The sequence below is a fragment of the Hippoglossus hippoglossus genome, chromosome 7 (assembly GCF_009819705.1).
Source record: "Hippoglossus hippoglossus isolate fHipHip1 chromosome 7, fHipHip1.pri, whole genome shotgun sequence".
Lineage (NCBI taxonomy): Eukaryota > Metazoa > Chordata > Actinopteri > Pleuronectiformes > Pleuronectidae > Hippoglossus > Hippoglossus hippoglossus.
In genome coordinates this window covers 13,682,949-13,698,734 of record NC_047157.1, presented here as the reverse complement: position 1 = coordinate 13,698,734, position 15,786 = coordinate 13,682,949, and the positions used below count along the sequence as shown (strand labels likewise).

Below are 15,786 nucleotides of genomic sequence, written 5' to 3'. Positions count from 1 at the left end.
TTTTCATTAGTGTCTGTCCCCTTTCATGTCCCTGTGTCCTCATAATGGCCCGAGGTTTAGCACCCACCCACACTGTGTCTCATGCTGAAAAACAAATGACTGGTTCCCTAGTGAGGAGCGAAGCCAGATGAAATCTGAGCTGCGATGGTGGCTGCACAATTAGGTGATGCAGGTGCTGAGTTGCACATTTATATGCTGTAACCGTCTGATGAGAATTGAAAACAAATCATAGTGAAATATGATTTTAAAAGAGTTCAGTGTTTAACGGATTTATGTGGAAAAATACTAACACCTCTGAGAATCAGGCTTGAATATTAACCACCTTTGTGATCTACTGGCAGTGTAATAATGGTTGTAATAGAAACATAGATGTTTGTTGATGCACTTAATTGATTTAATGAAGGAGATTTTCACCAGTTTTCAATTGATTTTTTTCCCCAACCTACTGTGGCCAAATTGCCTCTTTTGCTGAATAAAGAAAGAAATTAGTTTTTAATTTGCTACTGAGGACGGCTGATTCATCAGGCTCAGTCGGTTTAGTGAGGTGGTGCTTAGGGTTGGGAGAGCTCTTTCTCCCTCCCTCGCGTTGACTGTCCAGTCTCTCTGAATTATCTTAGTTCACCCAAAAGCTACACCGTTATCTGTGCTGTTGAAAAGGTTGTAAAATGGTTTAAGATGTGCTTTTGTTCCTTCTCAGTTGTCGGCTCTAATGACACACGGCATGATTTTAGAAATCCTAAAATTATCACAGCTGCATGCAAACCATGCAGAATATATCTTTCAAGTAATATATATAATCTGGGAGTGCTGTAGCATCGTACTTTGTGTCTTTAGTTATGTAGTTATTATAATAGTTGGATCCATGTGGAGTTTGTCTTGGAGGGGATTCTACTCAAACAAATGTTTTGGTTGGCTGAGGAAATTTACCATTTTGAAATTGATAATGCAACCGAAGGTGAATGTTTTTAATTGGTCCCTTGTATGCGAGTTATCTGTGAGTTGAACACATTTAGGTGCAGCTCATGTGACTACCCTCTAATGGGTAAAGCCTACTGGAGTATAATAGATGGGTCTATGGTGCCGAACATTGCTCGTCTTTTAACAGATTGGTTGTCTAAGCATATAGTGCAGAGGGCACGGTAAGGGGCGGCCAGGCCCCAGGGGGCCTCGGTAATGCCTGCCGACAGCCAGGGTGATGATGGGAGGTCAGCTCAGAGGCCACACACCACTTTTTTGAAAAGGTGGAATATCGTGTGTATGTACATGTCTGTGTGTAGACGTGTGAGTTCAAGATATTGATCATGTGTGAATACTTTAGAGTGTGTGAAGAAAGGTTTTTAAGGTGAGCCCTGCAGAGGGGAGGACAAGCCAGCCCCACAGCAGCAGGGCTTTAATCGGATTGCGATTGGAGAGTGCTGAGGCCGGCAGGAACCCCCCCCCCCCTGAGCTCACACATGCGCACACACACGCTCACACAAAAACCCACGCACCTGCACCTTGATTAAGAGCGCCAGAAGAGGTCTGGAGCAGGCCGAGGTAATTGTCCTGGGAGGGAGAGGGAGAATGCTGGCTCCATTAGCTGACCTCTATCTCTCTTTTCTCTTTCTCTCTCTCTCTCTCTCTCTCTCTCTCTCCGTCTCTCGCTCTCTGTTACTCCCTCCCCCCATCCATCTGTAATTAATGAACAGCCATCTGCATGCCTGTATGTGTTTGAGCAGGCTGTACCCTTGTCGTCCTATGTTAAAACAACAAGTCCCGCTGGCTCTCCAAACAAGTACACTGTTTTTCAATGAGCCCACTTTGTCGCCAGGCTACAAATCATAAAAGATTGGCACTGTAATCTCTATTTCCTAGAGAAGGGCAGAATCCTCTCTCAGAGTGATAGCTGTATTAGGTTGTAATAGCACATGTTGATGTAAACTTCCATCTAGTCGGCCAGCCTCAAATCTACTCCGTCACCCTGCACTCAAAACTGGGACACACTTGGGCCACTGGGAGAAAGAAAATATTCATCCACTCATTCGGCTCTTTTGTTGAACATAGTGGTTGGCGTAATCGCATTTGCCTCTTCTGCCACACTATATTGTAAAGGACAGGCAGCCGGCAACTTGAGGTCCATGTTAGTGAACAACGCATTAGACATCAAGTCATTCTCTTTATTTCCTATCCTCTCATCTCTCCCTGCGTCTGTGTCCGACCCCCTGCTTTTTCTTCCCCCGCGCAAATTATCGATCACCCCCCCTCCTCCCTGTGTAGGGGAACAGGGCTGTGGAAACAGCAGAGGGGGAGGAAATTTCATTGGTCCTAAACCAAACAACCTTATCAATATTGCCCCTCTCACACCCTTCTCCTTTCCCCTGTCTCGCTCTCCTCCCTCAATCTTTAGACTGTAACAGTCTCACTCTGTACTTTATCTAATGACCTGTGAATCCAATTAGTGGTGTGTAGAAATCCTGAATGCAGCCATCAATCTTTCGTGCGGTGGGAAGAACAAGGATTGAAGCCAGCGGCTCTGCCTCTGTATGTCTGTGCCTCACTGTATGTCTCTTCTCTGTGTTGGGTTGATTGTTTGTTTGTGTGATTATTTTGCATGTGTAATAGCACATGCAAATGAAATCAATTTTGCAGTATTATTGGGGTAATTCTAGACTTGGGAGAAAATCGTTTTCCTTAGTTTGTTTCCTCAACAGTTGCAGCTGTGGTGCCCACTGTAACCTCTGTGACTTATTGATCCAGCACAGATTTCAGTCTCCCGCCTTCCTCCTAAAATGTCTGCCCAGATACAGGGGTGACCAGTAGGAGGCCATTTTAGTTGTTAGCAAATCAGAGGTGAAATAAAGACGCCAAAACGCTTTATTAAATCAGTACTTCTCTTACATGGCCATGTTGAGATTATTAGAAAAGAAGAACAAATAATTTTTAAAAAATGTCACAACAAGAAAATATCGCTAAACATCAAATATCACTTTCAGTGAAATTAACAATAAATTAAATATATTATAATATGTTATTTCTATCACTAAAAGTGTATACAAAAACAATATGAAGACATGCATTAAGGTGTATTCTAAAATAAACCTGTCTGCTATTCCCTCTTATGTGATTAGTTAGGTCAGTTAAGGGCCTTGTTTTCCCACAAGGGCTAGTCTCAGTTTACACCCAGTGCCACGACCTTGTAATGTGTTTACAATCTATATTTGATGAGAGTATTGCAGTGATCGTGTCGTAGACGTGTGTGTTCTTGTGTGTGTTTGCCATATAGGTTCTGGTCATGTAACTTATATTCTGATCATCCATTTTGTAGACCTACTGTATTCATATTAACAACATATGCTCACACACACAGACCTCTATGTGTTCCCTGTTGGTGTGAGGACAACCTAAGACAATAAGCCGCTGAACAACCTGCAGTCATATCTTCCCATTGACCCTGACTTCACCGATCCATTCTGCTCTTCTTACCGCGATTTTCTCCTCCGTCTCCATTTCTCTCCCTCTCCCTCCCTCATCTGTCTGTTTCTACACTTCACTCCTCCCTCATCCCCACTCCTCTTTATCTGCTGTCATTCACCCACCTCCCTCCTCCCATCCCGTGTTCTGATCATTGTGTCCATGTCCTCGGCGCTCATTGCCCCCCCCCCCCCCCTCTTACCACCACCACCACCTCCCTCTATGCTTGTATCTAACCTCATTTGCTGTTATTGGCCAAGTCAGCTGTGTTTCTTCCTCCATACCTTCCTTCCCCACATCCCTCCCTTGCTTTTTGTCTCCCTCCCTCTTTCGCTAATGGAGTGATTGCAGTGTTTCTCCCTCCGGGAACGAGGGATTGTGGAGCCCAGTATGACACACCCACACTCTTGCTGTTAATCTTACACACACACACACACACACACACACACACACACATACACCCCTAGTCCTGGATTTCCCTGCTTATGGACATTTAATTAGATGCCATGTACAACGCAATTATCTTGCCAGGAGTCCAGCTCATATGTTGCAGACCTGATGAGCTTAAAAGAATGAGGGGATTTTCTTTGTCATATAACCAGTATATTGTGTGAACTGTGCTCACTGGTTTTCATTTAGCACCCCTCATCTTGGCATCGGTTTAATAACACAGTATAATGTCATAGCCCTCTCAAGGTTGAACTTGCTCTGTTTGCATTGTGAGATGTGTGCAAGCAAGTCTGTGATACGTTGTGCATTCACACATGTCCAGTGAAAACAGTCTGCGATGGAGTGTTTGTTCAGGCTTCCAACGCCGTCAAATGACACACGCATGCACAATGAGCGTGTATGTTTGTTATTAGACGTAATTGATGCGTGTCAATCTAATTAACGAGATGTTGAAACAATAGGTGCGCCTGTAAAGGAAAAAGACGTGTTTATAAACCTCAACTCTTATTGATTAGTACGTGACTTTGCATTTTGCATGCAAGATTTGTTCATGTGGCTTTGCATGATCGCCGTATGCGTAATCAGTAAAGAACACTGAATTGATTTAACTGATTCTTGGAAACAAAAACATCAGATTCCTGGTCATTCATATTTCTGGTGTATTCCAGCCAGCTGTGAGTTTGCCCTCTCTTAACCAGGAGCTGTCAAATAAAGCAGCAATATTGAATTATCTTTCAAAGTTTTTTTGTCAGCTCTATATTTATCTGTCAAATTTTGTTTGTTTCCTTTAAATTTAAAGTATGTTGTATTTTCCTGACAACTGAATTAACAGCATTTGCAATGCCCAGATGTTGACGAGACATGTTTACTTAGCTACACTTAGAAACCATTTGAGTTAAAATATATTAAATGATAGTCGCATTATAAAACTCCTTACAATTATTAGAAAGCCAAAACATTTAATTACCAGATAGCTTAAACAAGAATGATGAAAAGGCAATTAATAATTTCCTTCATTTTCGTTTCTAGGACAGAAAACCGAGAATGAATTTGATTTTATAGTTTAATGATACACAAAATACCAGTATTTTTAAACAATTTTTATTCATAAATGTCCCCAGCTCTCAGTGTGTAATCGGGACACATGCACTGTCCATGTGTGGGTACAAGTGTTTTCAACTGATGGCTTGTGTTGGACAGATATGACAGCATAGCTTTCCTAGTTGTCATGTAAACAATGTGTGTACACCTCCACTACACACACACACACTAAATGTTAATTGTTTCTTAAGCAACTGTTTCCTTATGGTTTCCGCTTGTGCTTATCGTACAGCCCTGGAAAATGTCACCTTTTTAAAGCCCATAATTAAAAATGTTTGATAAAGATGCAAATATATGTGCATAAATATGCATGCTTAGTTACTAGGGTTTTCTGTGGATCTTAAGTATAGTGCTAATGGAATCCAAAGTGTTGATAATTAGCGTAACAATGAGAATCAGTTTGCAGCTAGCTTGGCTGCCCATATTCAGATCTATGCAAAAATATCACTTAATGTACAATTTGGCATCAGAAAGCAGGGTTCGCTCTTCCTCATCTGATCCCTCCCCAGATTTCTCCCTTTTATGTAAAGCTGCACTGTCAAAGTGGCTGTGAGGCGTGCAGCTGTGAGTCAAGCCAGACTGTAATGAACAACCTGTGCGTTTCTTTCAGCAGAAAGTCTCTCGTCTGTGTTGTGCAGATATTGAGATGGCTGTAAGAGGTTGACTAGACAGGCATCACTTGTCTGTTGTCACTGCCTAGAAGACTGAGTTCCCTCTTTTTATCTCCCTGTTTCTCACTGTGCGACCACCCTCCTCCCTGCCCCCCTTCGAACATTTTGAAATGCAATTATGGATCAGTGAGCACTGCCATCAGTCGCACTTCTTGTTAATATTTATCGAGTGGAGCAGCAGCCGCTGCCATCTCCTGAGAGAGGGGCGCTACAGTCATTAGGGGCAATTTTGTCCGTCCGTGTGTGTGTGCGCGTGAGCCTGTGCATGTGTGCATGCATGCTGCTCAGCTCTTCCTTTCATACCAGGGTCCACTCAGCTGCTGTAAGCGAGCTGGTACATTTCACAGGCATGAACATGTGGAGGTGCAGCCTTTCACTATTGTGTGTGGGGCTGTCTTAAGTGTCTGCTTGTCTCTGAGCTCTCTGTGAGGAAGCAGCTTTGACAAGGGCATCTAGGCGTCTATAGACACGGCTGGCCAGCCGAGCCGGCTGCAAGCTGTTTGATTGAAGCATTCTGCTTGTAATGTTCCCCATTGAGTCGCAGCCTTAAAGCAATAGAACCACAGCACAACAGCTACTAAACACTGAATGGCCATTCATTGTCACTTACCTCCAAAAGGAAAACGGACCAGAAATGGTTGCTGACAATATACCTCTTACCTGTGGTGGGCTGGAGCAGGTTAACACATGAAGGGAAACACATTTTTTGATTTGAACAAATTAATTCTGCTCAGATTACCTGCCTTTATTTGACAAATAGCCCCCTCCTCTTCTCTCCCTCACAGTTGGCTGTGACTAAACCCTGTGAGCAAAGGATTTTTTACTGCTGCCTTGGCAGTATCAGGTGACTTTCCCCATTATAACCGTTTTGATTAATGCTCCTCCGTGAGGCATTCACCCCACCAATCCTGCCTTCCCTGTCCCTCCCATTCCCTCCCTTCTCTGTCTCTACACACTTGAAATTTCATTGAGGTGAAGCCATCAATGCTGCTCTTTGTAATAACATTAGGTCATTAAGCCGAGGTGTAGGGTCACTAGCTGCAGCAGCTGCTGTTTCTATGCAAGCATGTTCTTAATCTGCAAGACTGACAAATGCTTGTCCGACTCTGGTGCGTTTGCAAGCTTGCCGTGTTTCTCAAATCAGATGGAGACAGGCACGCATCTCTTAGACAGAACTCTGTCTCTCTTCGGGGAGGCAGGTTAGATTGATTGTCCACATGAGCGCTGCGATGAATAAATAAAGCAATACAAATGGCAAGGTTGAGATAACAACACAGTTCAGACAGTGAGTGGAGGAGCCTGTATTCAGCTCTCCTTGTGGGTATAAAACCGAGCCAACCCTCTCCTTTGCGCCCCGCTTCTCCTCTCTCACATTCCCCTCTTTTCATCTTTTTGGACAGATAACACTTTATTCTCTCACCCTCACTGCCCTCCCTGTGCATTAGCTAAATGCTGCTATGGAAACTAGTTGTTCAGCCAATAGGATTATCTTTCTCTCGGATAGAAGGGAGGGAGGGAGGGAGGTAGAGACGGACTGAAATCAAAATGGGGTTTGTATGTGTTTTTAGATGGAGTCGGTGCCGCCTCTGGACAGTGGGGGTTGGTCAGGCTAAAGGGCCAGGCAAGCGCCCATAGCATTTTCATAAGGCTCTTTAAAAGCTCAATCAATAGCCTCCTCTTTGACGCACCACTGCTAAATTATTCAGCAGAGAGGCCCCTTTGCCCACTCTTCCCCCTTGGAGTTTCATTAATCGAGTTTACTTTCACCGGCTTGGCTAAATCTCTAGCACGCAGCTGCATGAATATTTGTCATGTCATTTTTCAGCGACAGATGACATTTGGGCCTTGCATATATATCCAAAGTGCTAATTCTACCCCTTGTTGCTGAGTTGTTGAAATATTCAGTGGTGCCTCAGACACTTTTCCTTTTTTTCCCTGGCACATCACAAGTGAAAATGTCTCCTCTGATGTCTTCACCAACATCTGAAACAAATTCACTGCGCTCCGCCATGGAGCACTACCTTTATCTTAAAAGCAGAAGAGCAAACAGACAGTGTTATCTTCTCTGGCACCAACTTTGATGAGCAGGCGGGAAAACAAATGTAGCAAAGATGACAAGAAAGACAGGTAGATTTGATGTTGTCAAAACCTAAAGGCATCCAAAGCTAATCGACGTATATGAAAATAATAACGGCCTGTTTAATTACCTGACCAGGTCCTGTTGAAAACATTCAACTCCTCCATAGGGGGCAGCACGCTAAATTAGAGGGAGATGGGTCCTTTGAAGCAGGGGAATATTAATAGTGTCTCATGTTCTGTGGGGTTAGATGTTTTCCACAGTAGATTACATAGAAATGTGTTTTTCTTTCCCTCCAATTTACACATGTCTGGTAATATCTCTTAGTACCTCCAGGGAGTGTCATTTACAGAGGAGAATCTCTTGTCTTTTCTCGGCCACCCAGTGCTGACTATAGTAACCAGACACTAAACACTTTTGCGTGGATTGGTCAAGCTTTAATTGGATTGGCCTCTGTTCTGAAAATGGACGGCTAATTTTACCCCACCTCCTTGTCCTCGCCCACTTTACATTTCCACTCCTCCCCTCCTGTCCCCCCCTATCCCCCAACCCCCCTCCCTGTGCGCTCTCTCCTAGCTTAAGTGGGTATCTGGCGTGCTTCACCACTGGTTCTCAGCTCAGTGTAATTTCCAGCTTGTCCAATGTGTGACATGCCAATAAAAAAAGAATGAGAGAGAACAGGAGAGGTGGGGGGAGGAGGGGGGAAGAGGGTAACGCTGTGCAAGTGCAGATTTACAGTGGTATCGGGTTCACACGCTTCCACTAGGGCCCTATTTTTTCCCACTCTTTTTCTCTCTTTGTCCATTGAAGAACACATGGTGCAAATTAACGCTCGCTGGTCAAGGGAGAAAAGGGAGGAAGGAGAGAGGTAAGAAGGGCAAAGGCATCGGTCAGCGACAGTGAGAGAAAGAAGTCGCAAGCGGAGCACATTTCAGGGATTGCTGTGAGGTTTTTGGAATGTCTACATTTTGTACCTCTGAACCTGCCTCACTCAGCCCTTAAAACAACAGCAACATCACCACAGGCTGCCATCTCAAGCAGCTCCCCCTGCAGCAGCGCCGCAATCTCATACATACCCTCTGACATTCTGTACATGTGTTACAGCGCGAGTCATTGCTAACTTTATCTACCCTCCATCTCTGAATACTTGTTGATGTAATGCAACACAACTGGCTCACACATGCTCGCGCTTTGATCACAAAAAGGGGAATATAACTATTTAAGATCTTTCATATGCCATTTCCCTGCAACAACTGTCTGGACTCAGTCAGTGTGTGTGAACAAGAACCCCCTCTTTTAATACCTAGAAATCCCCCAAAATCAAGCACCTAATCATGTCATCACGATTCAGACTCTGGATCTCCTCCATAACAAACCAATAAAAACCTTGAAGGGCTCTCAACTCAAACCTCTGCATTAAAATGAGGGGTTTTAGTAGATTTAGTAAAATCCTCTGAACCATAATATGCACCAGTATCCCCAGAGAGTGACTGAGCACAGTCACATTCTCTATAGCACAGAAAGATGATTGTGTTTGGTAGTGTATGCAAACACAATATACATGGAAAAAGAGTAGAAGGGCAGGACAATCTGGTTTTTCTGGGTTTTAAGTCAATGACAAATTTAAACAGGACACAGAAGGATGATTGTGTGTTTTCCATTCAGTGCGTCACATTTCCGCCCGCACTGGCTGTGACTGGTGTTGCATGTGCTTTGATGGGCGAGTCTAAATTGTGTTTGCCTGTCTGTCACCGCCAATGGATCACATGGACTAAGGGAACCACAGCTGCGAGGGCTTGGAGACGCTTCACTACACTTGTGCACACAGACTTCATTTATTCTGCACATAGGTGTTTGTGCTTCTTTCTTTTGACGGGCATTGACACACAACACATTGCACACTTTATTATTCCACATTGTGTATCCCTGAATCCTTTTGTTGTGCTTACCAAAAACACATCTAGTCCAAACCTACAAATTCTCTCCCATCCCCTCTTGCTATTCTGCAGCACACGCCATTCTCTCCCAAACATTTTCTCCACTGAGATTTCATGCTACTACCAGTTGATTTTGTTCTTGCCTCGATCTTAAACCGCGTGCTATGAAGAAGTATAAACACCATCCACAATGGTAGAGACATTTCCTGGCATCAAAGGGCCGAGCTGTGCTCTCCCCTCAGTAGCTGTATTCATTTCTGCACCCGCCACGCTCAAACGCTCTTTGTTCTTCTCTTTATAGGAATGTACTTAACAGTTTGGCAGTGTTGTGTTTGTGAACAGAGCCGCCTTTGTTCCAGGAGACAGTTAACACTTGTGTACAGAGCAGAGAGAGGAAAGACTGCCTTATTAAGCCTACTGTTAAATTAGCCTAAGCACTATCTTAATGAAATGATTAAGAAAATATAGACCTCCCCTAAGTCTCTTTTTATACAGTTGTCAAATCCCCATGTCTTTTGTCCGGTGCTTTCTCCTCTGCCCCTGTACAGTTGTAAAAGCACGCGGCTGCTGTGCATGGCCATCTGTGTTGGGACCTTTATCTGACACGCTGTTTAATTCCTTCTCTTACTTGCTTTAGAGCTAATTGAAATAACCAGAGCATTTTAAATACTTTTTTATCCAGATGGGACCGGCTGTGTGTTTATGAAAGGACTAATACAGTCAGCTGTATAGACTTACACTGCAGCATTCCGACAAGCTAACCTTGGGCTATTGAGCTTAACAGCCCATTTATAGATCATCATAATGCCCTCCCGTTTGAGGGTGAATAACTCTTTATAGGCACTTGTCATTTGCACTTTTCATATCCAATGGTGTTCCTTGCCTTATTCCACATTATTTCTATTCGGCTTCTCCTTTCTTACTCTCTCCTCTACTGTCTGGTCGTCGTGATGAATCTTGTGCCTCAAGGCGCTGTGGGATAAGGGGCTGATTTTGGCCCATTAATGATGGTGCCCCAGCACGTGAACATTTCCGAATCAGTTCACACACCAGCAAAAGAGCAAAGAGTTAGGAAAAAAAAGAAGAAGACCCACCCCCCTCTCTGTCTCCTACCTTCACCCCCTTTCCAGGTGAAATGGAATGATTTAATGTGCAGCCCTGTCGGAGTGGGTAATGGAGTTGGCGGATGAGTGCGAATGGCTCTCTCCATCAGCAAGTGGAGGGTGCGGAGGGGTGTTGGAGGTGATTGAGACCCCTGTCTGTCCAGGGGTGCTCCGTGTATAGACAGTGACCCCTCGTCCTCTCCTCCCTGCAGAGCCAAGATACACACTCACACAAAACACACACCTCATTTCTTCATAGTGTGTGCACCACAGTGGAACTTGTGCTTACACTCTCCAAGCTGTAGACGTGTGACAGGACCTGTAGGGGACTGATGGAGCTTGCTGTTAACAGATGGCTGAATGTTTCTTGGAGTACTTTTTGGCCCAGAACATCATCTCTAAAGGCGCCTCACTGGGTCAACAGAGGGTTTTTTATATGGGCCTGTTCTGAGTGATAATGAGACATAATCTTATTTATTTGTCAGATGTTGCTTTAGCTGTTTAGAAGCTGCTAATTGGGAGCTTGATGTAAGTTAATTTAAGTCTATTTTTCTATCAGATCACACAACTTAGATTTTAGAAGGAGTCTAAGAGGTTATATCGCTGAATTCAAACAGTGATGGCAACAGAGGGACAATATTGATTACTACAATTGATTACACTCCTACTGTCCTTGCTCTCCCCTCTTGTCTTTGTTTGGACTCTGTTAAAGAGCTCTATTCCCATTCAGTCCATGTGAATATGTAATCAAAAGGCAGAGGTGCTGGTTAAGAGAGTAGTTTTAACAGCAGTGCTTATGTGTTGTGAGACTCACTGCGTAACTCTTGATACACCAGCAACTCTCCATAATTAGGTGCAAACTGTTTGCTGCTATGCCAAAATGTCATTTAAATGCCAAATGGCAGTGAGGGTGTGTATATTATGTGGGATCTCCAGCCTGTCGCTGTAGGCCCTCTGCTAGATCGCTGCTGCTGCCGGTAAGACGTTACACAGATAAGTGGTTGTTCTTGTGGCGTTGGCCCACACTGCTCTTCTTAGCTTGTCAGCTAGGACTCCCGATCCAAAAGCTCTTACACCCCACCAGCTTTTGTTAGCAGAGATAATATCTCGTAACATGGAAAGAGGGCTGGTATTTAACTAATTATTGTGCAAGTCTTTGCTGATGAGCCACAGCTTCTGCTGCTTGCACAGTTTGGACAAGGTGGTGTAGCTTATACACAACTAGGTGAGCTTTTCTATTCCAAACCATTAAATTCCAACAAATGCACACAGCTGATTTTGGCTCTTGATACAGCCTTTTGTCTGTGTAGCACACCCACTCTCTGCTGTTTCATTTAACAGCCTCTGCTTCATGAGGCTAGCTGCAAGTCTTTAGATGGTGAACACAGCACTGCAGGCCCATATAAGGAGTGAGCATTAGCTCTGTGAAGGTTCTGCACAGAATCACAAGGTGTCTAGAGTCCACCTGTCAAGCCCCACCACCGCCATCTTTAGCACCACACTGACAAAAACCATCAGAGCACCGCCACCTCTATGCCAGCCTACTGATATGCTATGCTAACATGTTAAAACAATAATGTTTATTGTGGTAATATGTCATGCTAAGCTTGCAGTCATTGGTTGGCTTAAATGAAAAGAAGCAGTGTTTCCTCTGGGCTGGTGCAGCAGCCACTGAGCTTTATAGCCTTTAAAGTAAAGCAAAGCTCCACATCCCTACCTAGTGTGTATGTGTGCGTGCGTGTGTGTGTGTGTGTTTGCGTGCGTGCTTGAATCACTGTGTGTGAGCAGCTTGTGTAATCACTCCTAGCTGGCGGGCTTAGAGGGAGAGTGGAATCAATGCAGTGGGCTATGAAGAGAGGAGAGAGAAAGGAAGAGAGGGAGAGAGGAGGCTGATCAATATCATAGCAGCAGGGTGGGGTAATACCCACTTCATGCAGCGCCTCAACAAACAGGGAGGATTGTGGGAATGAAGCAGAAGAGAAGAACAGAAATAAGAGAGGAGAAGAGCAGGAGGGGCAACGGTAAAAAGATGCAAATCTCAGTGGCGCCGGTAAACAAGAGGCTTTGTGTCAATCACCAGATGAAGAGGCACATTTAGCATTCTCCTCTCTCCTTCAACCATTCCAACGCTGCTGGGGATTGTTTGCTCGGCAGCTGCCTGCCCATTGGCCACGGGCCGGTGACGGGGTGTGGCTTCATGGCGATAATGTATGGGCTGTCATGGCAATGATATCCACTGTTTAAGAGAGTCATCAATAACCCCGCCCTGTTGTATTCCACAGACTGTTAGTCAATGTCTGCTGGATCATCCCATCATCAGCCTATCATATCAGTGTACACACACACACACACACACAATCTATTACAAGCATCCCCTCAGTTACAAAGAGCCAGCTCTAAGAACACCTAATCAACCTCCACCTAAGGACAGGTGGATGTCAATCACATCACAACAATAGAGGGAAGAAACACGACAATCTGCTGACAACACAGGTCTAAAGCGGATGAGGTTCACAAGCAATAGTACATATAAAGCTCTCTTTATGCTGCCTGTGCTTTTGTTGTTTGGGCTTGCGTGCACCCTACCAGATCTCACGCTGATGCTGATTGCATGGTATGGTGAACTGTGTCTCCTTTCTGCTTGATTTAACATCAAAGCCGTGACTGGGCTGAGCCGAGCAGGCTTCACATGGCAGTTTAGAGCTGGGAGACAGGATGTGATGGCGGACAAGTGAACTTGCACTGTAAACGGACACTTCCTCTGCGGTGGGTAGGAAGTCCCCGCCAAACCATATGGTCACACTGGGATGCACAGATCTTGTGCATGTGTCTGAGTGTGTGGGGGGCGGGTTCTTTGCATTCTTTGGTTTTCCTCTCTGTGGGTTTTTCTAAATGTGTTTGTGTTTTCATTCCTCTTCTGTTCCTGTGTACAGCATCTTGGCCCCTGAACATGTTACAACTAATTACATTGACCCAGCCTCTTATCAAATGCACCTTACAGCCATTTTTAAAGGCAGAGATTGGTGTGCATTTGTATGTGTCGCCTTTCAATGATGTTGGCAGGGGCAAGTGAGGGGTGAAAGTTGGACGATAGGTTACTTACTGAGAAGAGAGAACAGTCTCAGACACAGCACCGACCTCTGCGTCTTTTTGTTCCTTCTCTCTTTTTTTTCTTCCTCTGCTTCTCTCACTCACTGCGGGTAAACACTCATCCCCCTCTTCTCCCTGACAGAGTGAGCCGAGGCGAATAATTCCCCCGTCTACATCAAAATCCTTCGCCTTCCCTACTCAGACCTGGACGCTGCTACACAAAGCAAATGCAGACTGAGCCTGTGTGTGTGTGTGTGCATGTTCAAAATATGGCGTTTGATATACAGGCGCACACGCGGATAAATGGGCGGAGAAAGCTTTGATGTGCCTGGGTTGCAGAGAGTAGAGACATCGGTTTGTTGTTGAACCTCTTTGTCTCACGCTCTTGCTCAGTGGGCACTGTGTATGTGCAAACGATAACCAATGTGTTTGACACACCATTCTCATCATGAGTCCAATGTTTTTCTTAAGTGAGCAGTTGTTATCTCAGCCATTTGTATTTTATCGTGTTACACTGGGGGAAGCCAGCAGTGAAGATGTTGCAAGAGGCTGCACTTCTCATTTGCAGGACTTAAAATAGGTTAGTAAAAAATCAGGATGTGATATTTTCTGTCATCCCTGTGAAGTAGTCACCCACTGATCCCACATTTTGTTAGCTGAATGTTCTCTTGATATATTGACATTATTGTGTTATGAATAAAATCTGAAAATGAGGCCAACCAAAGACTTGTGAAAGAAACATTGGTACACCTGATTTTTAAGCACAAATTAGAACACTTTCAGAAATAAATGCAAATGAACCAGTTTTTTTTTAACCAGAATATTTTCAACAAACTGTCCAAGGTTATTGAACAAAAGAACAAAATAGCAAAGCTTGTGAAATGATACAAACACAAAATGTGCCCCAGACACTTGTATTGGCCTCCTCTAGTTATGTGGTTGCAGAATCTTTGGCTACAATTAAGTGTTTCTTGTAGCATCTCAAAGTTCAATGCTGTGAGTGCAAGTTATTTTAAGGGAATCAGTTTTGCGAGTACATATATCAGCTCTTGCCAAAGGTTTTCAATGAGATTTAGGTCAGGGCTCGTTGCTGGTCAGTGTAAAACTGTACATATTCTCCTTTATAATAAATCTCTTGTGCTGATGCATGTGAGCTTCAGGTTGTTGTCTTGCTGAAACACCCAACATCTTTGCCTCAAACTAACACATTTCACTCTGAAATGTCAGGGTAATGTTCTGATTTCATCATTCCTTTGATACATTCAGTCTCCTCCCATACCAGAAGCAGCAGAGCAGCCCCTGAGCATGAAAGAACCCTCACAATCCTTGTCTGTATTTCCTAGTTAATGGTTTTATTGTAGCACTGTGTGACTCTACTTTGCTTTTTTGTCATCCACAGCAGAGGAGAGACAGGTTGACATCTTGTTACGCTAAGTGCAATAAAAGCTCTCCGCCGTGTGTTATAAATCCCTCTAACACCAAAGACAGGCAGATGTTGACCCTAAATGTCTGAAAGGCTAAAATGTAGTGTTTTTTTTTTTTTAAATGTACGCAATCTGGCGACAGTGACGAGGATGCTAGCAGCTCTGCTGCTAATGGTAGGCTAGTTATTCCTGGCCAGCACACTAACAGCACTCCTGCTGTTACAGCTGCAGCAAGTATAGAGGGACAGGCTTTGATCCATCTGGGCTGTCAGGAGAGAAAATATTCCTCTTAGCTCTGCAAGACTGATCATGAGTAAATAAAGGTATATACTTAATCCATCGCCATTTAATCTTGTAGCACTCAGCTTGTGGTCAAACTGTCCAATTTGTATCTGTACACAACAATGAAGCTAATAATTTTTGACCTGAAAGGTTTTCAGTAACTTAAGACATGTGAAAAAAAAAACTATTGAATTATAAATA

At 44.0% G+C, this 15,786-nt stretch overlaps 1 protein-coding gene across 3 annotated transcripts in view; it reads left to right on the top strand.

Moving 5' to 3' along the window:
* rerea (arginine-glutamic acid dipeptide (RE) repeats a) overlaps positions 1-15,786 on the top strand; it is a 126,218-nt gene that overhangs the window by 60,084 nt on the left and 50,348 nt on the right. The window lies entirely within an intron of this gene.